Raw genomic sequence first — 17,032 nt, 5'->3', positions numbered from 1 at the left:
ATCACTGCAGGATTTTTTTGAAATAGATTTTGTATACAATATATTGATCAATATTAGTTATTGACTCATTATTGTTATCGGCTTATAAGATGGCTGATAATAAGAAACTGTAAGACAGAAATGACGAAGACAAAGGTTATTATCCAGTCCAGTCCAGTTTTGGTATCTCTGCCTTCAAAGCTTTAAGTTAATCCGTGTCATGCCGTGTAGTTGTTATATCATGGAGTACTTCTACGTCTAGCCAGTCAAAACTGGGGATACACATTGAGAAAAATAAAGCTAATTGGAAACTAACTTCATCAAAACACTCCACACGTGACAGTGTAAGAGCTGTTGGCAAAAGTGCCATCTCCACTCTTGGCTTAACAAGATGTCCATGTAGGCTACAAGGGCGATTCCATTGACATTTCACTCACAACAAAGATGCTTCACATAGATTCCACAAAGCTGCATCAGAAAGCAATTCAGAGGGGGGAAAGCCCTGAGAAGCCAGAATAACGCTTGAGACACTCACAAAAGGCATGCGAAACTGGCCAGCAGCCAAAGATGGCGACATTGCCATGTACCACTCGTGAAAGGCCTATTGTCGTAAAAACCCCCTTGCTTCCTGCAACCAATGCCACCACAGAAAAGCTACAGGCCACCCCACAAAAATCTTATCTTTTTAATTAGTTTTCCGTGTTGTGTGCAAGTCTGTAACATTATCACATTAGCACAAAGGCCGTTGTGTCTTTCTTTGGTTTTAACACAGAGGGAATAACTGAATCACCATTTCTTCTCGGTCTCTTCTCCAGCTCACAGTGATACACTGGACTGTCAGACATCAAAACAAACCCGTATTATCAATGAAAAGGTTATAAATGTGCTTATGCAATGCAGGGTAATTCATTTGTTGTTAACACTGTCTGAGTAACATACAGTAAGTTATCTTATGCTGGGTTAATTCATCATACACTATACCTCCATGTGGCTAGAGAGCAAACATGTTGTATTAGGGAATTCAATATATTTTAAAAAACACCCACGGAAACATGAAAAAGTTATTTGCTACAAGTTTGGGTGCACCCGTTGAGAGGAAACTGGCTCCAAAAGTGAGTTTTCACAAAGCCATTTCCGAAGACTCTGATCTCACAGTTTTTTTTTTCTTCAATCAAAGATTAATTTGTTGTCATTTCTTTCGTTTTCGTGGAAAAGTATAAGGTGTTATAGTATAGATTTTTAATATTAAGAGTACCATGTATTTCAGCCCGAGAATGCCCTTAGCGGGGATCTTCAACATGTCACATACACAAGGGCCAGGTCATCTGAGGAAAGGGGGAGGCTGCTTCAATGGCATGGCTCTGTTGAGAAGATCAAAGCAGGCATAAAAGATGTAACACTAATCTAGCGGCACCGCACGTATTGATGCGGGCATTCTTGCTCTTGAAATACATGATTGCTCGCCACGTCTATGCGGTTGCTATTTGCGTTGAAGGAGCTTATCAAGGCTCCACTTTTTCGCTTTGTGTCCACGATGGCTATATTCGTCTCGTTCCTATGGTGTTGTACACTTCTGCCAACTCAGTTAAAGGAGCTACATAAAGTATCACGGTTCATTTTTGAGTATTTGCTTTATCTTTGATGTCAAACTTCTGATGCTGATGCAGTTTAAAAGACATGCACCAGCTGTTTAAGCTACTCAGGGGCATTGTCAAGGTCAATGGCTTCATTTGTTATAGTAATCATGGAGATGGTATCAATGTATTATTAATGCTATCATCTTATTTTTTTGGCACACGGACAAACTATTGAAAGGTGAAAGATTCAGTGCAGCTGTCAAACCATCAGAGATATGATCATGAACACACAGCAACACAAGTTATCCCTTTTCAACAAATGAAGAGATACTGGACGTCCAAAAAAAAAAGGAAATATGAATTAAATTCCCCTTATAAAATCCCACAAAGAGAAGCTCATCCAGAAGGTGCCGTCACCTGCCTCTCATTCTTTGATAGTTTTTTTGCACAAGCATCCACTTTCTCCCCTCTCTTGACAGTGTTTCCTTCTAGCCAGATTCATCCAAAATTCAATTACTTTTCGAGGAGGGTTCAGCAAGAGAAATGGGGCACTTTCGTAACATTCTCGGGGGCTCGGTGTTGGCCCCCAATAATGGCATCTCCCTTTCACATTTGCACACTGAGGCATTACTACAGCCTGCAAGGTGGATATTGAAACAGTGATTTATATGGATCTCTCATTTCAAGTCCCTCTTGCTCACAAATCTTTAGCTGTTGTAAAAGGCCCTCATGCTCAATTCTGAACCACTGCTCATATCTGTTTCTGGATGACTTGTTTAAATCTTCATAGGATGTTACCCATATCAGACACCAATTGGAACTGACAGCAAGAACTTGTTTATAGAAACACTTCAGTTCTGCGCTGTGGAGTTGTGATGGCATTGAGGTGTCAAACTTGGACTTTTTTTTTTATTCTTTTGGTTGGGCGATGGGTGTCACAGTTATCAGACTATTCCGTTTTATGTGGAGTGTTGTTTTTTTCCTTTAAATATGGCCTATTTATCTTATTTCTATGTGTTGATAATGTATTGATTGTAATATTGTTTTTTTTTAAGAGATAGAAGAGCCAGTTTATTTTGAAAGCCCAGAATATCCATAGTAACATCCATGACTGACCAACTTCTAAGACATTAAATGTAAACAGCTTTATGGGTCAGATGTATTGAAAATTAGAACCTCAATTAAGAATAAGAACTCAGATCCTCTCAGTTGCAGTATAAATGTAAACCCACTGTGTATTTAGCCCCCAAACCCCTCTCAACCATGTCAGCCCTCTGCTCTCTTCCTCAAGATAGAACAATGACATGTACTCTCCTTGAAGAGTTATTAACATTTCCATTTGTGAAGAACCCTTTTCAAGCCCTTGCAACCTTGACTGACGCATACACACACACCCACACAAGTATGTGCTCTCCTTACTGAATTATTCCATTTCAGATCACCCAACAAGCACAAGCCTCCATGTTCTTGACATGCACTCACAAATGTATCACTAACCATAATGTCTTCAAGTACATTTATTTCTTCTTCATTAGTGTAAACATGTGCACATTGTCCCATTTCCTCCCTGGCAATAGGGCAAGAAAAAAATGCTTAAATGTTTAATCTCCCTACAAAATGGTCTAAATGCTGATTCAAAGCCTTCAACATAATGGAAGGAGTTTAACTCTGGTGGAGAGATAACAAATAACTTAAACTTGTTTTTTGAAGCTAATGGGAATATCTTAGAATTGAACTCATATGAAATACAATAGATACAGTATAGTACTGGATTTTTCTTAATCTAATCCATTCTATGGAAGGAGAGAAACACACACATATACAAAATGGCTTTGCAGTCACGTCAGAGAAGCTAATAACCGGGAATTTATCGGGTAACTGTAGATTCTTATGCTAACTATCCAGATGTTAATCTTATAACACATTGGACAATTATTGGGGTTGTCAAAAAGTTGTTTGTTCACTCACAGCTGCGATGGGCACTTAGCTGCTCTTCAAACTGTCTACACGTTTTAAATAAACTCTGTTGGATATGGATTTATAGAGCAACATAGCACAGTAATGATTCACATGCTGCTAACTGTACAGAAGATGCTGCCCTATTGCAGATGATTAAGCAGCAAAAAGATGCTATCAGCCCTTTCTTGTAAGTATGTTATAGGCAATCAATTTCCATCATGCAGTACACATAGGACAGTATTGAGATGTTTTCACATATTCAAGCAAAAGGGCTCCCTCTATCAGAACAGCCTTAAAGTTGAGGTATCTGTCTGAGAAAATAATTCAGATTCTAATTCAAAAGTTACTCGAGGAAGCCATTATAAACTCAAGAGCATTTCTTTATTCCTGTATGCTTGATCTGTGCTGCCGGTGTCAATCAAACAAGATGAGAGCATACTGAGCATGCTACAGTAGCTTCTGAATGACAGGTATGCAAAACCTTTTGCTGCAGTGTTATGTGAAGTCTAACATTAGCCAACTATTAGCAGTGCAGGGTGTTCTGAACAGAAACATTCCCAATGCCTGATAAAAATGTAAATCCATCCAGAGATTGAGATTTCCAAAAGCAAACCGAAAAATATATTGACGGGCTAAAACTATTCTCTCTTTATCCCTTACACACACAACCTCTAACACACTTTCTTCTTTTTATTCAACATCTCAATTTAAATCTGTGACAGTGAGACTGATCTGCCGCTGTACAAATAAATCCCTAGCTAACTCTAGAGTATGTTACGGCTATTCATTGGAGAACATCAAAGTCCGAGACTTTAAGAAAAAAAAAAGTATAAAAGTAGGAGAAGATTTCAACGGATATTTCTTCTTTTTTTTTTGCTTAGCCTTTAAAGAAAGCAGGATGGTGTGAGTCCCCCTGGCACTACAGAGAAGTGTGTTGTAGATTACAGGGACACACACAAAGGCACAGCGAGAATATTTCGGACAAATGTTCTTATAAAATGTAGAACGTTGAGACTTACAGAAGTTAGAAATAATGGCCCTGGCAGTAGTTTGCCAAATCACTTCAGCGTATGGTTTTGTCTACGCATCAGAACCGTTGGATGATTGAAGGGGGAATGGAAGAGGATTGTCAGGGTATTACAACAAGTTAATACACCCCCTATACCCTACAGCAACCATAATCATTAAGGCTGCTAAACATTTGTCTTGCTGGTTTTTTTTCCCTTATCAAATCAACCACTAGGAAGAATTAACTTGAGCTAAAAGCAGCGATATAGTACAATTTAGCCAACGGCAACAAAGCAAACAAAGCCTTGGAAAGAATAATCAAAGTGTGCGCTTGAAGTTGTACAGTCAATGTATCTGACTGTGTGTTGACTTGAGGTTGTACCCAGCTTGAAAGTAATTCCTCCTTCAGCATTGATGGTTGATGGATGTGCAGCATGTGGTCTTTAAATCATTTGATTGACATGTAATATTGTGTTGTGGTAGGCAGTTTGGTTTTATGGAGACATTTTAAACCAAAACCAAGTGAAGCATACATCTCCTTGTGCACAAAAAGCACTTGGAAAATAACAGTTTAAATGTAATATATATATTCAAGAAGGGGCCATAACTACATTGCAAAAGTACACACACACACACACACACACACACACACACACACACACACACACACACACACACACACACACACACACACACACACACACACACACACACACACACACACACACACACACACACACACACACACACACACACACACACACACACACGTCGGTGTGAAAGCTATTTGTCTTCACTGCACCTTTTCTCTGATAATGCCCCCTTTCATGTCTTAACCAAACAGCCCTGCAAGCAAAAATAAACTCAAGTGCCAAGGTGAGCAGACATGCTGTAGTTACCACTGAGAGCTTAACAGCGCAATGCAAATAAGCTTTCACACAATAACAGACGACCCACATCTCCATGCCAGGCAGCCCAGATTCAATATCGTAGGACAAGGAGTGCAGCGTCCCCAGGCCCTTCTTTTAAAGTGGCCCATAAATCAAGAACCCTGTTGAGAGCCAGTCTCTGTGGGTCTGGTCCAGCAGGGGGGAAATAGAGCCACACTCTGGCTGGGAAATAGCCACACCAGTAACCCCCTCAGCTATAATGCAAAGGATGTCTCAGCAACATCAAATTATTACCATCATTAGCCAAACTGGGGGTTTGATTTTTACTGGAATTGCTATAGTGAATGTATACAGTAGATGCTGCTAAGGCTCAGGGTGTTGTTGTTGCCATGCTTGTAACTGACCTGGGCCAAACAGTATGAACTTATTAATGTCAGGTGTTATAGGTCAAAGCTCTCCTAGTGTAGTAAGGGGTGCTACAAAAGGGGGGCAATCATAAGAAGGGATTTTAAAGTCAGATGAATACATTGTATGACATAATAAAAACTCAATCCTTTATTAAAAAGATTAAGAACTACACTGTGTGATTTTAACAAAGGTGGTGTATGTGATCATTGGGACCACTACACTATACAGTGCATGCATTTTACACATTTTACACTGTGTCTGATGTACACCACCAAAACAATCTTGTTCTAGAGGCAGGTTAGAATATATGTAAACAGTGAGCTGCTAATGAAGCGCTACCTGATTTTTTGCACTATTAATCCATAGTGGGGTTGTTCTGTTTAAGGTCTTGCCTCATCGAAGTGGACATTTGAGCTAAAACACTGTCAGGTTTCTCTTCTCTTATGCAGTAAGCTTGGAAATGGATTAGCTTGCACAATAACGTAGTCCGGGTCTCCTTTTTACCCCCCCCCGCCCCGTGTTTGTGACTTTATTTTCCTTTTCTATAGCAGCACCGACGTATGGAATGTCACAACAGCCTTCATGAATGAGTAAGCACAGATCTGATGCAGAGAGGAGGGGAAATGGAAGGAAAATTGCTCATTTTGCTTCCCCTAGCTAGCAATTTCCATCTTCTGTCCGCATCTCTCAAAAAGCCATCTAAAAACACATCGACTTCATCTTTGTAGGCTGAATGGGCCTCAGAGGATCACCCCCAAGACATGGCCCCTTGACAATAAGACAGGGAAGAAAGGATGAAAATTATAATTTTCCCCTCTTGCTTATAGCAATGGGCTTCTCATTGTACCTACCGCTGATTAAAAAGGTGAAAAGATAATTTCAAACGTCACTTGCCCTTGGCAAAGAAAAATACTGTGTATTGAGGTAATTGATAATGCCTCAGAAGGACGTTTCTTCACAAGAAGTGCAACACAAGTATTTTATTACCCATTTGGTCATTATAGCTGTGTTACAATTGACCAGCACAACGTAAGCTTCGGGGCATGTTACACTGTGGCTTACCCAGAATGCCTTTATTTTCTGCTGTAATAAAGGGGGAAATAAAGCACTTTTAAATTGCATTTGATTCTAGTCAACTTTAGAGCAATGTAAAAGACAATCAGAAATGATGCCATTACTATCCTTTTATTGTGATAATACACATGGTTCTGTTAGGAAAGCCATTTCATGCAGAAAGTAAATAAAGCTAGCAGAGCAGCGGCAGACTATAGACTGTATTTTTCCATACAGCCGTCTCTCATCAGCTGTGAAAAAAATGGAGAAAAAAAATGGAGAAAAAGAAGCGGGTCAAGCGTAAAATATGGCAAGCAAAGTTCAGCTAACATAGCACTACTAGTACAGTACAAACATATGCTATTCAATCATAAAGAAATGTTAGGCAGTGTGTCAGCTGTTTTCTTCACTGCAAGATGCAGCTGTGGCCCGGGCAATGGAGAGAATATCACCAAACTAGCACTGACGATGGCTAAAGAGATGTTGCCCCTGACTATGAGGTTATTCAGTTGACTGCACTGGTTCCAGAGTAATGAACCACGGACTGAGCATTAGGCTATGTGAGCTTAATTAGACCTATTTCTGGTAAATTGGTGAGTGTATTACTATTATGTTTGAATTTATTATTATTATATTATTTATTATAAGTAATTCTTCTTATATAATTGATTATTATAATATTTTATAGGCCTACACCTTCTGTTTAATGTGAAATAAATTGTGACCGGCCTATTTAACAACTTCTTTCTTATTTTATTGAAATCACACATGTCTATTTTGGGTGATTCAGGAAACAGAATGTCAAAAGTGAAGTGATACAGCAATTTCTCTCATTGATCCAAATATATGACAATGCCATAAATCAGTCCTGCTTATTGATTTGCAACATTAGCCACAATGGTCTAGGAAACCCACACATATTGAAGGGAAAGCTACCATGGTCTAAACTCTGGCAAAATGTAAGAACCTAAAGAAATGTGTATTGCCTAGCAGTATACAATATATCATAACTAACCGTAGCATTATAATTGAAAATGGTCCGAATGAATTTACTACCGGACTTGTGACAAGGGACATGATCCAAAAAATATATATATACTGACTCAATTCACTGCCATTTAGACTAAGACAAATCCACACAAATGGGATGGGAGGTCCCAAGTAGGCACAGCTTCTTTTTAAATGGTTCTTAAGCCAAAGATGCAGCAAGCTACTGCTTTAAAGAAATGCAGTAAACTGAAAACACTTCTTCACCTGAAAATGCATAGATTAATGGAAGTTTTGCCATTCTTAGTAGTCAAGATTTTACTTTGTATGGGTGAGGTGATTCCCCGACATATTGTAATCTGCCTGATCTACCATACTTGTCAATTCATGACATGTTGGCTTCAACAAAAATAAATAGCTTTGAATCAGATCAATGCCAATAGACTGCAATAGAAAATGGAACAAGGCATGGGGAAAGGGGAATCTCATCTTCACGGGAATTGGATTTTCAAAAGATTTAACTGAGTGTGTCTGCTATGCATGTAGACCACAGCTTCTAATACTCAGATTTCACAACAGTCAATAAGTCTGAACAGCAGTGCAAAGCTGGAATAGAAGGAGCTGGAGCTAACAATGTTTCTGCACATACAAATGGTCCCACACACATAACACACAAGCTGGATAACCTTTCAGTATTTCCATTACCCTTTGAGGCTTGTTAATGTATTGTAATTGCAACTATTGAGGTGACCCCCTCTCAACTTCCCCTACAATAATCTTCCTCACAAATCCTCATCAATTGCTCCAATCACTCCTCACACCGAGCCAATATTCCAGAGCGAGACAACCTTATTTCCTACCGTATTAATGAACTCTTTCATTACCAAGCCCTTGACAAGCCGTCCCTTGATCGCAAAGCCAAGGCCAATAGGCCTTGGTGATAGCTCCTTGAAAATTAAAAGAATCAATCAAGAAAGGGAGAAAAAAGCTAGTAATGTCCTCAGATCCATCTGTCTAGAATATAAAGCTTACAGTAAAGATGAACAGAGTCAACGCTAGAAAAAATGCCTGTCATAATTATTTTTATTTTTTAGCAGCATATGCACAAGATGAGTGAGCTACGCCTCACTCAGGTAATAGGAAAATACAATTATGATGAAAACACCACAAACAACAAGTAACTTTTAGTACTGAGGTGCAAATATTGTAAAGTGATCTCTTAAGCTTTGTTCATCTTAAATGTACTGTGGTAAAGAATTCAAAATGATTTCAATCATTTGGAATAATCTGCCAATGAAACTAAACGTTTATTGGTGCATTTACCTGCGCTTTAATCCTCAACCTAGTTCATGAGGGAGTAGAGGAGGAATTCAATGCCCCTGGGTAAACTTGACCAGGATAAAAAAGCGCCAATGCTGGATGACATAATCTCTGTCTAAATCAATTTCTGTGTGAGAGCACTGGAATCAGCTCAATATGTAGCTCCAGGGCTTCTGTTAAGTGGCCACTGCCACTTACCTATTCATTCATGTGCTGCTGGTTGCTCCTGTGGCAAGCTTGACCCAAGATGTTGGAAATGAATCCATATGTTATAAAGGTTACATCATAACCCAGGAAGATACCACCTAAAGCAGAACGTGTCAAGACCAAATTAGAGTGGAAAGATTTAGAGCCAAGCATGATGGAAGTATATTGGATGAGTTGAGATAGGGAGCAAATGTTAATGTTGACAAAATTAGAAGATCATACGGGATTGATGAGCTGCTGCTGAATGTAAGATGGCAGTGCTTGTAGGCCTAGGTCTTAGAGGAGGTGATGGTTTGAAATAGATTTAGAAAAATATGAGAAAATGTTATCAAGCAGTCACTGCTCGATACAATGTTGATATGCAACTTGCGAGGCTACAGTGCCTTTTATAACTAATCTGTTTTAGTTTTTAAGCCAGCATGTTTCTTAACTTAAATCCATTCCTCATTCCTGAATATGTTTAACTTGCAAAACACTGTCTGGTTAGAGCAAGAGTGAAGCTCTAACATCCATCTGGACAATCATAGACCATCAACCATCAAAGCAGGGGAGAGGAGAGGAAATACTAGCAAATGCTGAGGAGAGTCACAGAGAGCTGACTCGCCAAGCAATCACTCAGCAGAAATAATTTGAAATAACTAAGCCCGGCTCATCGCTTCCCCAATCTCATGCACGCGCGCGCACACACGTGCACACATTCGCATGCACTCACCCACACACGCACGCAATCACACATGCACAAGCGCACATACACGAACACACACACACACACATACTGCTGGCACACTGGGACAACAAACAAATGCGCACAGGTAACGTCGAGAAAACAATGCGTAAAATGAACAGTTCGTATTCCCACTGCTTGGATAATTAGGTTCTAATAGAGAAGACTTCAGCAGTCACTGTCGTACTGCAGCCATGAATACTTCCACTGAGGGGGCTCCGTCCGCAACTACAGCAAAAAAAGAGCAACTGGAATTTATGCATAAAAAAAAACACGTTCGTTCCAAATGCGCATCTAAGTGCCGCATATTAGGAGATCATGTATCCATTTCTAAAAGCGCGTGGATAAGTGATGCAAATCCGCGCACACGAATTGTCAGCGTAATCCAAATAAAGCGTTGGTGTCCTAAAACTGGTTTAAAAATACAAACCAAGGGCAGCATGAACATTTAAACAACTTTGGAAACGTTGAGATGAAAAGATAAATGCAACTTACCCACAAGCAGTTTCCAAATGATAGCGTACACTCTGCTCTCAGTTCTGATAGCCCCACACCATAACGGTGTATCAGAATCTGTTCTTGCCTACAGACTAAAGCAGTAACGTAAAGAAAAAGGAATCCCAGCTGTGAAATAGTCCACTTCTCCAGAAACGCAACGGCTTTCCCAAAATTACATATTGCCAGCGATGACTCGCGCAAATCAGAGCACAAAAACACCCAGAGCCGGTCACTTTGAAACAGCAGGAGAAGAGAAAACCAAGAAAATCATGACAGTAATTAGAGGAATGGTCGACAGAATCGATAAAGGGCTATATCATAGGAGGCAATTAGTCTGATTATCCTATTAAATCAGTTGATAGGTCGCCCACAGCCACACAGTCCCGCGTTAAACAGGACTACACGAGCGCACATTTCCAAAGTGATGTGCAGAAAAAGACACATCGAATACCGACTCTCTCTCTCTCTCTCTCTCTCTCTCTCTCTCTCTCTCTCTCTCTCTCTCTCTCTCTCTCTCTCTCTCTCTCTCTCTCTCTCTCTCTCTCTCTCTCTCTCTCTCTCTCTCTCTCTCTCTCTCTCTCTCTGTCTCTGTCGCGCGCGCGCCGTTTCAAAGCGAGAAGCGTTAAGTGCACATAAATGGACCAATACAATACCGGATATAAGTGGATTTGCCATCAAAATACATGCATACAGTTGTCCTCAAATCTTAATATACATTTAACAGACAGCCTATCTTGATCCTATATGGTTACAACTTCACATCTGCGTACATCGGTGTATTTTCCTGCCAAATCTGTTCATATATCCGATTATTTGTTGAGTTTTTGTAAATAGGGCTATTCTGAATACAAACGAATTTTTCTGGGCATCTTTTATTTTGAAAAACACACGAAAGGCCGTGTTGCCTTATTCTGTCTGCCTTGACTCAAGTACCAGTACACTCCTTGTAAGACGTGCGTTCCTCTGGAGTCTCCATCCTCTACATAGCACTCTAACTGAACCCGTATACAACAAACGCAGATGAGAAAATCATCTTCCCTGTGCGCGGGTTTCGAGAAATAAATTCGCAATGTCGATATAAGGCTACTTCAGGCTAAAATAGAGCGCTGAACAGAGTAAGCTATGCGGGCAGACATGCAGTGCAGGGGAAGTTTGTTTGAGGACAGAGGCACTGCCGCCCAATGGAAATAAAATAAAAGGTCTGAAATGAGCGAAATACTCTCAACAAGCTTAACATGTCGCTTTAGTCAAAGCATATTATCAAATTATATATAACTGCATACATGTGACTTACGAAAACAGAATTATATAGTTATGTTGTGATCATGAATCAAACATATTTCTCCAAATCTTCTTATGTCCAGCCCAATACATAAGTAATAATCATACAACATGCATAATGACACATTTGCCTCTTTGGCATTACAGACATCAGTTTGTCAGTTGACCCAATTTTTCATTTTCAAAGTTAAATAAATCCCTCCTTTGTTTGATAGGAATTTAGTGTCACAAGTATATGATACATTTTGGGAAAAATATGACGGTAATAAAATAAGGCAGGCCAACCAAATCTCATTTAATAGCATACAAAAACGTTTAGACCTGCACGAAGCTGGTCCCAATCAATGGTCTAGTTAGTACTTCAGAATTATATATTTTAAGATCAATTAATAAAAACATGGACTCTCAAATTACACCGACAAATAAGTAAACTTTATTTTATTTATTTTTTAAGAGGAGTAACAATTGGCTTAGTTTTCCTTACTTTGGGGTATATCCACACATGTACTCATTCCATTGTAACAACATTAATCACCATATTTCTCCCCCTGTTCTACACATTAAGATCATAAGTGACCAGTTCACTGACAAGCCTACTAGTATTTATGAGTAACCAAGGACTGCAGCCAACAGGCAAAAGACACAACCCTGAAGATGATGAATGGACAGTAAGGCTGCCTTCCTTTCTCCGTGAACAGGAAAGGTGTGATACAGATTAAGGAATGGTAGGTAGGCGGCCCTCTCTGTCAGCCGGCCAGGCCGTAAAAAAAGGGACTCATTTGATTTCCTTCTCACTGGACTTGCCCTTTCAAGACTTTGGCCTCTGGCACAGCGCTCTGTGAGGCGAATTTCGATGAGGGGAGGGCTTTGAGAGGCAGAAAAACCACCCTCCTCGGACTGAAAATGTGCACTTGTGAGCTTCCTTTGTCGTATACGGACCCTGATGTGAATAGAGACTCCTTAATGAGCAAAGACATGGACAAACAGGCATTGATTCCCCCCTTCTATCTGAGGTTGTGGTTCGCAAATGGCCTCAACTCAACCAAGCAGTTAGTGTGCAACTTTGGGGACAACTGTAGTGAGGGTGGATTGTTTGCTGCCTTTTTCCTGCTCGTTTGGGTGTGAGCCTTGAAGAACAGTAGCATGAAGAATATTCCACTTATGAGATTTCACATACACAAAATGGTTGACATATTTTTCATCTTTCATGTGCTGTTATGAAATAAAATTCTCTACTTCCTCAATAGCTTATTTTGTTTTTTTCAGTTAAGCTTCCTTAACTAAAAAATACATCAGCTCAAGGCTGGTTTCTAACATTCTTTAAAGCTGATCATTTAGGAATACATTTCAATGGTATGAAGCCTTATACTGTTTTAATAAAAATGCCACATTTAGTGATGTAATGTGTGGAAAAGATGTCATGTATTCTAACATATATTCTGTATTCACATTTAAGGTTATTTATTAATTAATTAATTTATTAGTATTCTTCCGGACAATTACACACAATACACAATTTTCTCTTTGCATATTCACACATATTACTTTGTGTTATCGTCCGAAGGGTGGCAGGAGAAGCCGAAGGCTTATCAGGTCCCGCCCCCACTGCCATAAGATTCAGATACACAGCTACTGATACAGATAAAACATTTTTTTTTTTTTTTTTTTTAAGAAGATGCATTCCAATATACAGACAATTTTAGGTCTCCTTATTCATTGCCAGTGTACAACAGACATGCTTTCCATTTTCCAGGTTCAACTTGGTCTGTGAAAATAGCTCTAATACACTTAGGGGAATCTTTGAAAGATACATTTGAACCATTCATTTACTGTCAAGTTTTTCTTGGGATGAATTTTTGAATAAAACCACTCAAGTTTTGGTTAAAAAAAAAAGTAGATCCTCAACTTTACTTAAAGTCAAACCTTTGGAATAAATACAATTCAACTGTATCTGCAACAACAACAAAGCTGTGAAGCTCAGTCAGATCTTGAAGCAGAATATCTTAAAAGGACAAACAGCAGCTGCCAGTTACATAAATGTCTTCAAATTGTGTGTGACGGTGTTCTTCCAGGACTGACAGAAAGATGAGAAGTGTCCTGAAAGCATCTTTGATGACTCAATCGAATACTTAACCACAGGCTGGGCTTTTCAAAACAACTGGAAGATGAAGGTTGATTGCACTGAAAGAAATTGCCATCTGCAAAAGTCATGGACACCAGCCAATCCCAGGTCCTTATAATTTAGGTACCGTGGCTTCTAACTGATATATATTGTATATACTGCGTGAATTGTGAATTATTCAACTCAAAACTGTTTGAATTTGTCGAGTGCAGTGGGACAAAGAGGCTAAGTGAAAAGGATATAATATGCATAGGGAGTTAACAAGCCAATACGTTGAACCTTAGAGCAGCTTGTGGAGGACTTCACAATGCACAAGACGTATAGCATGACATCCAAATAGTGTGTACAACAACCCACTCACCACTGTGGAGTTTCTATTGTTTATTATACTAGTAGCTGAGTTGTCACACTTGATAATGTCAGCTGTTAATTATAGAGGAAGTGTCAAGCTATTTAATTTATGTTGCTTAAGAATTTGTGTTGCATCTGCCACAGCGTTAATGGACTAATTATTTATAGTTTAATTATTAAATCATTATCTTTTTGCATAATTGCATGAGATTTGTCTTTCTGGTTAATTCTAGGAATGAAGTTGTACCCACAGGCTGCAATATGATGTCTGTAAAAATATAATTTATTGTTGGTTTGAAAATCAGGGCTCCATAGGGTGATGATGTTCCACTGGTCTATATCTTGACATTTAATGAAATTTGGTTTTAGCCTAAAGATGTTCTTTTATTTAACAGCAATAGCATATACCATCATTTAACCCAGTGCTTCTCAAATGGTGGGGCGTGAGTTGTCAGTTGTTTTTTTTAATTCCTAGCAAGCTGATGTGTGCTTGTGTATGGTCATATCCGCGCGAAAGGCCGCGATTTGCAGTAAATAAATGTCCACGTGTCTCCAAGTGTCTCTTTAGGCTATTTAAAAAGAAATCAAGCAAGTAGACTAATAATAACATTAATGAATTATTGGTTATCGCATCACAGAAGGCCTATTGGCATATAATAATAAAAAAAACACCACCTTAACTATGTTTACAGTTTAAAAATGTTTTGAATGAAATGCAAACCTCAGTGAATCATTTGCTCTTGTTTCTCTGTCCTGAGATTCACACAGACTGAGCAGTCTTGTTTAAATGTTACAAATTGAGCTAATAAACTATTAATACTACTAATATTAGCAGGTTCTCAATAGTATTTAAATTTAGGGGGGGGGGGAGCGCGAAACAATTTCTGTCCCCTAGGGGGGGCATGACAGAAAATAATTGAGAACCACTGATTTAACCTTTTCACTTTTGAAACACGCTTAAGTTTACGAGTATATTTGAAATAACCACATTTGAACAAAGTTATTTTTATAATATATAATATATATTTTCATTGGTCAGTTAGCAACAACATGGCTGTTTTTCAAGATATTTAAATCACAACCTAGATAATGGTTTAACTGGTTTTCAGAGACCAAATGTAGGGTTAATGAATCACTTGAGGAAACATTGTAGCCCATCTCCAATTACTGCCTACCAAACAAAGAGGACCAGGCAGAAAACAGCTCAACATTGGTAGGGCGTCCCCCCCATGGGCCTCGGCCAGCAGCGGACCCGGGTTCGATTCCAGCCCGCGATCGTTCTCTGCATGTCACTCCCCTCTCTGCCCCATTTTCAACTCTGTCTCTCCAATATCAATAAAGCATAAAAATGCCAAAAAAATATCTTAAAAAAATAAAAAATAAAAACTCAACATGACAAAGTAATTACTGTGTACCACCCGGCATGACCCTTCCTATTAAACCAATAATGCATCTTTTAATATGTTCCTATGCTTAAATAATGGTACACACAGTGGGAAGAAAAACAAGTGTTATTTTAATCTGCAGCTGGCTTTATTCATTTAGTCCACTTCAAGTGATGTTAGGCATTTAGCCACAGTAAAGATACATTTCATGACAACCCAGTAAATATAAGGGATTTTTTCTTTTTATTATCACTCACGAATGTTCTTAGATCTGACAGCAGTCCAGTTCACTTACAGCCTGTTGCTCAGAGATCATTTTGGATAGACAGTCTAGGCACCGAGTGGCGACCATATTATTTAATCTTTCTGTTAGCATGTGAGGGAAAGTAACACATTGAGTGTTGCAAAGTCACTATGAGCCCCTGCTGCGGTAAACAAAGAGACCGGACCATTTGTACATGATGGATGTTGATTCCTTTGACTGTAGACATCTCTGTGTCATATCGGCTGCGGGAGTCCATTCATTCAATACTGCATGGCACATTCGGCTCGAGAGTGAGGCACTCAAACATTTTCTTGTTTTGCTCCGGCTTTTGTGGCGCCTGCTGACAATCAAAAAAAAAATGTTGTTTGGTTTGCCTTTGTTATTGTGGCCGTCTTGTAAGCAAACAACTTAACAATTGAAATAAAAGAAAATTGAGTGGTCTACATTAAAATCCCACCAAGACCTTTTATCTACTCCAACAACATTATTTGTGACGAGTACCTGCTCCCCTAAAATAAACAGTTTCAACAGAATGCTCTGGTAGAGGTAAGTCTGGAGGCAGACATTTTTATAGCCCTCCTGGCCTACATCTGACAGTGCAAGACATTTTTCTCTTCCTTGTCTGAATGGCCTTGTCTCACCTGACCAAACAAACTGAGAAAAGACTGTTTGAACTGAAGAAAACAAACTGTAGCATTTGACAGACACTAGCCAGACCCTTCGACACTATGGGTGTATTCACACATGGAAAGTCCGTTAGTTCACTTGCTTTGGTCCAGACCAAATAGAATTTGGATTTTTTTGTTTGGTGTGGTCCACTTTCATATTGCCCCTTTTGCAAGTGAACCAGCATTACGAAGCAAAACCACACGTGATCTAAGGTCATTCATTCATTGGACAGACATTCTGGGGTGGAGAGAAGCAGGAAGAACGAAGTAAAAACTGCGAATTTATCATTGATATAATATGGAGTTAAAAATAATAAAAATGCCTACATCTAGCCTATAAATAAAGAAGA

This window comes from Ammodytes marinus (genome assembly GCF_949987685.1).
Source record: "Ammodytes marinus genome assembly, chromosome: 24".
NCBI lineage: Eukaryota > Metazoa > Chordata > Actinopteri > Uranoscopiformes > Ammodytidae > Ammodytes > Ammodytes marinus.
Note: the sequence above shows the minus strand (reverse complement) of the source record.